This window comes from Maylandia zebra, linkage group LG9, assembly GCF_041146795.1.
Source record: "Maylandia zebra isolate NMK-2024a linkage group LG9, Mzebra_GT3a, whole genome shotgun sequence".
NCBI classification, from domain to species: domain Eukaryota; kingdom Metazoa; phylum Chordata; class Actinopteri; order Cichliformes; family Cichlidae; genus Maylandia; species Maylandia zebra.
The window spans coordinates 21,109,734-21,120,003 of NC_135175.1; positions in this window are offsets into that span (position 1 = coordinate 21,109,734).

The window sequence follows — 10,270 nt, forward strand, 5'->3', positions numbered from 1 at the left end:
AGTCCGAAAAAGAAAGTAAGTGTTAAGTGTATTCTTCCTTATAGCCAGCAGGGGGCAACTCCTGTGGTTGCAGCAATATGTCAGATTGCATAGAAGTCTACGAGAAAATGACCATACTTCTCTCTTCATTTACGACCTTGGCAAACACATTTTCTAATATTTTTAAGGCCTAAATTGCTTGTTTCAAGCTCATTAGTATTGCACAATATGCATTTCCTGTGGTCCCATTTAGAGTAAAATATAATAACTAAGAGCATGCATTAAGGTGGGGGATTTATAAGTAGCTACTACAATGGCATAGAGTTTACATGAGTTGTCAGCCAGAGCCACGGCTTGTCTGTTCAGTGTTCATTTGTATTAAAAGAAACAAGGCAACAACAGCCAGAAAAGCCAAACCTGAGAATCCAGAATGGCAGTCCACAAACTACTGGGTGATATCATTGTTGCTACATCCAGCCCTTATATACTGTCTACTGGGGATTTTTATAGAGAGCTACAAAAGACAGTTACAGCTGTTTTTACAAGCAAAATTCAACCCTACATATTTGTTATCTTGTGAAAGAGTCATTTACTTACTCTGCAGCTCTGCTTCAAGCATCTGCAGTGACTCTCCAGACCCATATTGACTCACAAAAGCCCACATTGTGGGAGCCACCATCAGCCCTTATCTCTCTGTCATAACTGAGGGGGCTGCCATGGGAACAGAGAGAAAACACAGTCACATCTGCTCTGGATGTGATTACGTGGGTATCTCTGGAGAAACGCATATGAGAGCCCTGGATCTGCTCATCACACAGCATCAGGCACATCCCCCTCACGCAAGGTGAGCTGAGAGACTACCAGTCACTGCTGGTACAGCTCACACGGCCTGACAGCGGTGTGAGTGGTTCATCTGGTTGTCAGTCATCATGAGTGAGCAGAGGCTCCACTGTACGACAGCCTGGAGGAAAAAGGGGGGCGGGATATCCTCTGGGAGCGCATGGTTGGACAGCAGGCTAGAAGGCAGTGTCTGCTTATTTGATAAGAAGTCGTCCGTCAGGAAGGAAAATAAACAGTAGAGCATGCTGCTACTGGAGAGTCAGAGGAAGAGCTGTTACTAGAGCACAACACAATATTTACACTCTTGGACCAACACACACACAGACACTCGCCGGCACATGTACCTGCACACATTTAGGGCTGAACAAACACTGAGGTGTGTGTGCATATACATGCTCAGAGAGGAAACAGGTGCTAGGATGAAAACAGTATTTGAAAAACGTAATTGTAGCTGTGCAAACAATAGAGATTGTGTGTAGTTTACTCACTGTGATGTCCGAAGAATATGGATCCACCTGCCTCTGTTCCTTTTATTTATTATATGACAGCCTTTATTCATTTTAATCTTCAAAATAATTCATGCAACGTTTGATTATGAAACTTGTTTTTCTGCTATTTACCTTTAAAATTAATGCAGATTTGGGTCTGAGGAGTGGAAACAGAGGCGAAACCTTAAATCTGTGCAGTTGTTGAGTGAACTGTGGTTTGTGGAGATAAAACTTTACAGCCAGTTTTTGCTCCACAGCAGATGAGAGTCAGAAAATCAAACCCATAAATTGCTGTCTCCCTCAAACCGCCACAAAAGCATAAGAGTGTAATGATCTTCATCGGCTTGTTAGCATCGTGCAGCTTGTTGTGCTGACCTAATGTACAAGGTGTTCCTGTTATTGTGTCCACCCCCTGTGTGCCAGTATGTGAAAGCATCTTGTTTGTTTAGATAAGAAAGGAGGGGAGAGCAGAGGGACGGAGAGCCCTCCAGCGGTGACTGACAGATAGCATCAGTGCTGCTCCTTATCAGCTCCCTGCCCTCTGATCTGGGATCTGCCTCCAAGAACTGAGGGTGGAGGGGTGGGGGGACATGCCAAGGCAAGAGGGCAGTGGCGCATAAATAGACACACACATACACATGCAGTAATATAAATGCATGCACAGGTAGGGCTATAAAGGAAAGTCTGTCTTGTGATTTATTGCAACACGTGAGTCAGACACACAAAATCACTTAACGCTGAGAAAAAGCACAGTGAACCAGGCAGCCTTAGTTAATTTTCTTTACTTTTTCCAGCTTCCTCATCAGAATTAGTCATAATAAGAGCAGCTGCCAGTGGACAGCTTGTGATTGTGAGTGTGTTAGTTATTGCTCTTGGATAGTAGGTCATTCCATGTTTGCGGCCTGTGTTTGGGAGTCTCTGTAAGTCATTTGGTGTGTCTTTTGGAGGGGGTGAGATCATGCTTCACTGCTGACGCTGAACATAAAGACGCATTGAGTGGAGTGGGACTATAGGCCAAGTCTGGAGGTACGGGGTGAAACAGGGATCTGTGTGTGTGTGTGTGTGTATGTGTGTACCCGCGCACACACACACCAAGCATTTCTCTCTCTAAGGGCAGTGAGTGGAGAGGGCTCCCGAGGGCCAGGGGGACTATCGCTTTCCTCGTTAATTATGACCGTCTGGCAGACTGGAAGGCAGGAAGTCAGAGAGAGGGAGCGATGGAAAGAGGGAGGTATGGCAGATAGATGATAGGAGGCAGGGGGGAGGGGATGAGGGAGGGAGTGAGTCAAAATAAGGGAGGAGAAGCAAAAGCCAAGATGGATGATGGGAGGAATGAGAGACGTCTAAGAAACGATGGGGGAGTGACAGAGAGACGGATTCAAATAAAACCATATGCAGGGAGGATTTGGATGATTAAACCAGGTGCTTGATAAAAGGTGGAATGTCAGACTTTCACCCACGTCAGGGTTTTCTCCTCCCTGCTTTGCTCTTTGCTCCCCAACCTCCGATATACACCGTACACTCTCTGACCCTGGCTGCCACTCAACCTTTTGACCTTTCCAGCAGCACCGCTTGTGCCTATAACTTAACTTTACTATTCAAGCTTCTGTACCACGAAGCTCCTCCGATGGGCTGTTATTCATCTGAGTCTCTCAAGACAAAACCAGAGAGCAAAAAGAAGAAGAGGCAGATGGAGCAACAGAATAGCACGCCTATTCAGACATTAATGTTTGTTGTTCAAAAAGAGAAGTATGGCAGGGGCAGCTCAGGCCAACCTTGGGCCAAGTAGTTATATGAGCTGAGCAGAGCCGAGAGGCTCTTGGATTTAACTGGCTCCAGGTCCAATTAGGAGTGTCTGCCGCATCTGGACACAGTTAAGAGTTCGAGTCAAAACTCACACTTCACTCCAATAGGGATATAAAGTCACAACTTTGAGACTACAGGCCACTTAAGCTTTAATACCACAAAGAGCCGGGCCGATATTTACAGCCCTGAACCAGTCACTGCACAGCCACGCTGATAAAACTCGAGAGAGGGGACGGCAGTGTGAGACGGCGAGAGCCCGGCGTGCTGCTGTCAGATTGTGTCAGTAAGAGGATTCTTTCCGTGTTGCAACACTGGTTATGTTTGAGGGTTTGTTGAGGGAAAACAATTACTGGAAAAATCGCAAGATCAAAATCTCTGGACTAACAAAGCTCAGAGTTTTAATTCAAACATCTATTAAATGTACTGACCCGGGCAAAAGGCAGATACGGTTGCACTGTAAAACTCTATTAGGTTGGTTTTTCGTTCATTTATCTTAGCAGCTTGTGACTTTTATATTAAATTCACCTCATTATTTCACACTTTCTTTGCTCACAGTTCCCATTTAGAATGAAGGAAAGCAAAGCCTTCCTGCATCCAAAAATCCCAGATTTTTTTTTTTTTTTTTTTTTTTACAAATCAATGCCAGGAAGTAAGCAATAATCAAACTTAAAATGACTTAAATAGAAGAAAAAACTGCTTCATAAACTTTTCCACTGTGGAAATGACTTACAGATTGGAAAAGGTTTCAAACTCTGGAACAAATAAGTAAACACGGTAAATAAAATAAACCAAATTAGACTCGGCAAACAAATGTCATCACTATTGGCTTGGTACTATTTAAAAAAAAAAAAAAAAACAGTTGCAGAAAATTATAGTGTTTTAGTCTCAGTGCAGATATGAGTTACCTCTGTGAAGAAAACCAATATCCAATCAGAGCAGTCACACAGCACATTCCACATCATGACACACAGACAGTAACTCAGCCTGAGGTCCGACCCCACCTGAGCCTGGATCTCTGTCTCAACAGCACAATCGCACTGGAATGAGACCCAATAACAGCCTATTAACCTCCTCATCCACACACACACACACACACACACACACACACACACACACACACACACACACACACCAAAAGGGTAAGCTTTGGGTTAGAAAGAATGGAAAAGAACAATAAAATCTCCGGATATGAAAAACACTCGAGGCGGCAATGCACAGCTAAAATATAAGATGCTCCATCTGTGCGGAGGAGATGTCTAAAAAAGAAAACAAGAGACACCATAAATCTATTCTCTCTCAGTTTTGATGAGAAGTTTGACTGAACGTCTGGAGAAGAAGCCGAAAGGCACACCTCAGCATGTTTCTGAAAGGCTGAGGCAAGCTCAGAAACAGGGGAGTGTGTTTGCCCCGCTCGTGTACTGGTACTGTTATATTTTCAGTTTTATTGCGCTTCATTACATTTAATTGGCAGCTGTGGTTACCGACAGATGAAAGTAAACTTTTGCACAATCAAATTTCATGCAAAACAAAGAAAGTCATAAAATATCATATTGTACAGATTTTTGTCCCCATTTGGGAGAGTCCCGCTGTCTCCTTTTTATTATTTCCAGTAAAAAAGTCAACAACTACATGCTGATACATACAATTCCTTACGTTTTGGCTGTTTTAAATAGGAGGTGAGACCCCCCCTCCCAAAAAAACAGGCAGGAGGCCCTCATGAGAAATAAAAGCTGATCAGAACTAAACCATAATGTTAATAATTAGCTTAGAAAACACTGGCCTTACAGATGGTATTGCATGAAAGGCAGCTGCAAGAGAACAAGCACTCAAAAGACAAACAGGCACAGGTGATTTTAATTTGCAAAGGGTGTACCCAAAAAAGTAAAATGATCTCTAAAGTGCACAGCAACGAAAATAGGCAATTTTAAGAAATAGCTGGGCCCATAAAAGAGGTCAGCTGAACAGAACTCTACACACAAAAACAAGCAGCTAACTCAATAAACTGACCTGGACAAATAAGACTCAGGCTATATGGTAGTGGAGTAAGCTATTTTAAGTGGCCATAGGGGGAACCACAGGGATAGTAGTCTTTCTTTTCCATCACAGCAGATGGTTCAGTCCAGTTGGTTGGTCTCTGTATTTCACCCACCTCTGCCTTCAGCGTCCTCATTTCCTCAAACCAGGACGGACTGAGGCAGACAAATGTGCACACCATCATTTAGAAAACACTGTGGTGTCATAAAGTGCGTTGAGACGAATGACACAAATTAACTAAACCAAACAAACTAAATGTTTGCTTTGTAACATCAGTGACTGCAAACGAACTAAAATGCGCGAATGATGTGGGAGAGTGAAACCTCATGTCTGATTTATGCGAGTGCTGTGAGCGGCTGAATATTAACAACTGATTGCTTCCTTTGTGTGGCTGTGGATACACATCACAGTGGCACCGGGCCAAATACCTGTTCTGCGAAGAAATATTTAGATGCTATACTGAGGACAGATGACAATCATATGATGTGAAAATTGCCTCCTGCAATCAAAATGTTTTTTTACTGAACCATCCCGTGGGCCGGATTTGAGTCTCTGCCGAGCTGATCCAGGCCCCCTGGCCTTATGTTGACACCCCTTATTTAGAGAGAGACTGCATGATAACTTCAGAGTGTGATGTGCAGCCATTTTTAAGGGGCCTGAAAGACTGACTGAGGTTAGTGATGATGGAGGAGACATGAAGAAATTTTATGTGCTGGTTTATTTAAGGCTGATTATGTCTCTGAGACTTCTCATCGTCCAGGTGAAAATAAAGTTTTCAGTTCACATTCATCATGCTGTTCCTCACTCACATTGTGGCGGCTACAGGGCACTTTGAAGGTGTTTACATTATGTAAACTAGCCCCAAATGTGTTTACGCATACACCAAATCTAACCACACCTGTCGAAGTTTGTGAGACATTTACTGTTTTAATGTCTTTGCTTCGGCTGCAGATGAATGGAGGAGGAAGAATTTCTTTTTTTATACTAAAGCAGACTAACGGATGTAACAGTGGTATTAATATCATTACCGGCTCTCTGCCAAAATATGACTCTTACATAAAGGATTTGTGCACTTTATCCTCCTCAGGATTTTGAATAAATCACATGCATAGAGTTACAGTTGAAAGGTCATAAAATAACATCATTTACTTCTCCATGAAGACATGTTCCCATGAGCTCCGTCTGTGATTTCTTTTCTTTTTTTTTTAATTTAGGAGCAGAGGAATGAAAGTTAGAAAAAGTACTCGTGGAAAAAAAACTCCCTCTCAGACAGCTCTGACATGCAGTCTGCAGTTTTTCAGCTCGCATGAGTTTATTTTTAGCCGTATATGTGAAGAAAATGCCGGAAAGTACAACTGCTGCCACTGTACTGTTGACTTTACCTCCCGTTGTGCTTCATCAAATCTTTTATTTGGGCACTGTAATGGGATAATGTGTCATGGACAGAAAGGCCTTTTATGATGACACTGGACTGCACAGAAGCACCTGTTGTTTGAATGTGAGGGTTATTGTAACGATATGAACCATGACCGAGGGCGCTCACGTAGACACCAGTTGGTCCTGTGAAGCTCGGATGAGCCCCGAAACTCCCGCTGAGCTCTGGCTCGTTGCTGTTTTCACTGAAAAGGAATGGATTACTTTCAAATATATCTTAATACAGTATCCGCATACACGATAACAAATCTGCGGTCCGCGTTATCATTCCCCGTTTCTTTAACAGACATGAAACGGTGAACCTTTGAATCTTACACCGTGCAATAACAGTGATCTCGCTGAATCTGGAGGAATGATTAAACTGTGGTGCAAAAAGGTTATTTGCAAGCAGAGACATGCCATCAACCCGCATCATACGTCTGCCCCGCTGTCATGTTTTTACACTGCAGTAAAATGAAAAACAAGCTTTGGCTGATAGACACGAGAGAGTTCCCACAGCGGCATGAGTAAAAATGATTCCCTTTTTTAAGATTATTTGAATAATGAAGACAACATTTGTGCGCCGTTGTTTTCTCCAGCCTCTCATTTCATATTCTGATTGGCAGACTTGAGCAGAATACACTAAAGAATACACTGCATGGCAGATTTAATGCACTAGTATCCTTGCTTCCCACTTCATCCACTATGCATGTTTCTGTGCTAGACACTGAATGTTTTGGCAGTGGGACTGAAAGCCCGAGCTGTTATCCCCATCACATCTCTCTTCTCCCTGAGGACTTGCCTTATGAGGGTGGCTTTTCAATTCACACAGAAACCCTTTAGCCTCCAGACAGGGTCGGACAACTTGCCGTACAAACTGGTTTGTTTGGAGCGCGGACAATCGTGCATTTGTTTTGTTTCACCCCTGCACCAGCACCTCGGCTGCGCTCGTGCAATGGCCCATTTGAAATTAATACAGGGTCTGCATTTATAATGTTGGCCTTACCCTCAGCCAAATGGAACAAACAACAAACCAGACCGAAACAATGCAAGCCAAACGCTTTCAGCATGGAGAACTGCATCAAGATTTGATGGACTCGCTATCAGTGCACCAGTCTGCTTTAATTCTCCAAGCTGAGGATAGGCATGACGGACTTAATGGACCCTAGAATTTTATTAGATCTTAGATGCATTTTGGGAAAGCTTAAACAGATTAAATATTATTGAACACATGTTATTATATTCCCCATTTTAGGTTTTGTTTTGTTTTTGGTGTTTTTGTCTCTTTCTATGTCTGCCAAGGATTGTTTTTATGTGGATTTGTGTGATTGGTTTGGTTAGCCTGTGTGTCGGTTGGTTTGTTAGAAGTTATGGATGGAATTGTGTGGCTTTGCCCACCTTTTGGAAGAGACATCAAATTGGATATGAGAAAACTGAGTGGATCCAGAAGCTTCTCTGGATTCAGTAGGGATGGGAATTTATAAGAATTTATGTTGTTACAAAGAGAAAACAAATAATCAAATGATCCCACTTGGAGGTAAAAATGTCTCGTTTTTGTTAAGAAGGAACTTCCGGCAGGGAGTCTTGCAATCGGCCTTACTGGTTGGAGTAATGGGAACGTTCCAAACTTCTTGCTGATGGTCTTGTATCTCAATCCAACCAACCTTCCGACCTTTGACAGCTCTTTGATTTCGCCCATGGTGTTGGAGAGGTTGGAATGGGAGAAACTGATTTGAGCTTTATACACATACTGATTTAAAATGAGGAGAATCTGTAATTGATTGACTTGACTGATAGTAATCTGTGTGCCACATGGGCACAAAGCCAATAGGCGCCAGAATTCGGGTTTGGTTGTAGGGGATCAAATACTTATTTCACTCAATGACACTCAATGACATTCACATCGTTTCATAACTTTTATGTAATGTGTTTTTTCTGGACTTTCAGTTGATATTCTGTCTCTCGCCATTAAAATGAAACTACCATAAAAACTGGAGACTGTTTGTTTGTTTTTAAGTGAGCAAGCTTAGGAATTCGCCATGGAATAAATTAATGATTCCCCCACAATTTGCACCCATGGTCGTGTCATGGCGCTTATGTTGTTTCAGAAACGGAACAGTCAGCTTTATTTTCCGGTATTACAGGTAGGACTAAGGGGAAAGTATAGAGAGACAGACAGGCGTAGAGAGATGAAACAACACAACATGTAATACAACAAAACACACTTGGCATGATCGAAAGGATTAGCAAACACACAACTCTAAAAGAAGGAGACAGTAAGGAAATCTTGAGAAAGAAACGAGGAGAGGTTAATGGTTTATAACAGAGACCAAAGGTGAGGAGAGCAGAGAGCCTCATCGCCATTTTTGACGTGAGCAAAGTTCTGTTGATGACAGCTAATCGATAACCACCCACTAAGAGTGAAAAAAAGAGAGCAGACGTGAGTCCTCTTCTGCTTTTTTCCCCCATTAATGTGAGATTAAGTGCATTGATTTAGTACACCTTTGCACCACAAAGCACAAGTGTGTGCGATTCATTCCGGTTTTGTCAAACCAAGGAAGTGACACAGCTGCTAAGGTCAGCAGGATACAGAGACGGAGGGAGAGAGTGGGTCGTTGTCATGGATCCCGGGTAAACAATAGGGCGAAGAGGAGCCACTGCAAAGCTGAGACCCTTGAGGAAAAAGAAAAATCCCCTCGCTAATGAACAATGCACCTTTCAGTAATGACACTGGATGGATTCACACCTGACAGCCGACACCCAAAACTCACCCGGTGCTCTTGCTCCATCCAGCCCAGAGTCTTTGTGGGTAAACTGCACAAATCACACCGCATGCTCACCCACCGCTGACAGCCCCCTTCTCTGCTTCTCACCCTCCATTACTTTCATAACAGCATTTATTATCATCTACATGACAATCTATGTGGGGCTCTACAGCGAGGCTCAGGGGTGACAGGGGTTAGTGCTGAAGGGAAGCAGTGCATGCTGGGATTGCGGCCTGCTGAGAGAGTGGCATTCTGGGAGGCGGTGTCCTGCGGGCAGGGCCTCTGGGGGATGCAGTATGGTTAATAGGCCTTTCATGGCCAGCCCACAAAGCCTTTTGTCCCTGGGCTAATTCATCCTGCCCAGCATGGAGAGATGGAGGGGGGGAGAACATGGAGGGGTTTTTGAGGCGATGGGAGTCCCCCCCTTTTTCTACTCTCTCTCTCTTCTCTACCTTGTAGTGCAGGGTGGCGCTAGTGTGAAGGAACCGCATACAAACAGAGCCTTGCTCAGTAGCAACAACAGCAAAACATTGGCAGGACCTGCAAAGTCCTGGCAAACTGCAGCACAACACTGGAAAACACCCACGATTAATGACTCCTTGAAGACATCCTGGACCTGAAACATCCTGCTGGGATTTGTGATTATTTATTTATTTATTTATTTATTTTTGGGCATCCAATAAAAGTTTAACACACAGCATCTCCAAATGAGACAAACCGGGTGTGCACACATACATACTCTCACCTGGACAAGAACAACAGGTGTCATGAAATACCACAGGCTGTCAGACAGTGAAGGCCTGCAGGGATGCGGCAACCCCTCAGGTACATCATGGTGGGAGTTCCTGCATTCAGAGAGGCAAGGCTTCCCACCAGCAGACCCCTCTATCAAACCCTGTGATCTGGGAATACCCAGTTATTAATGAACTGGACAGGAATGGTTCC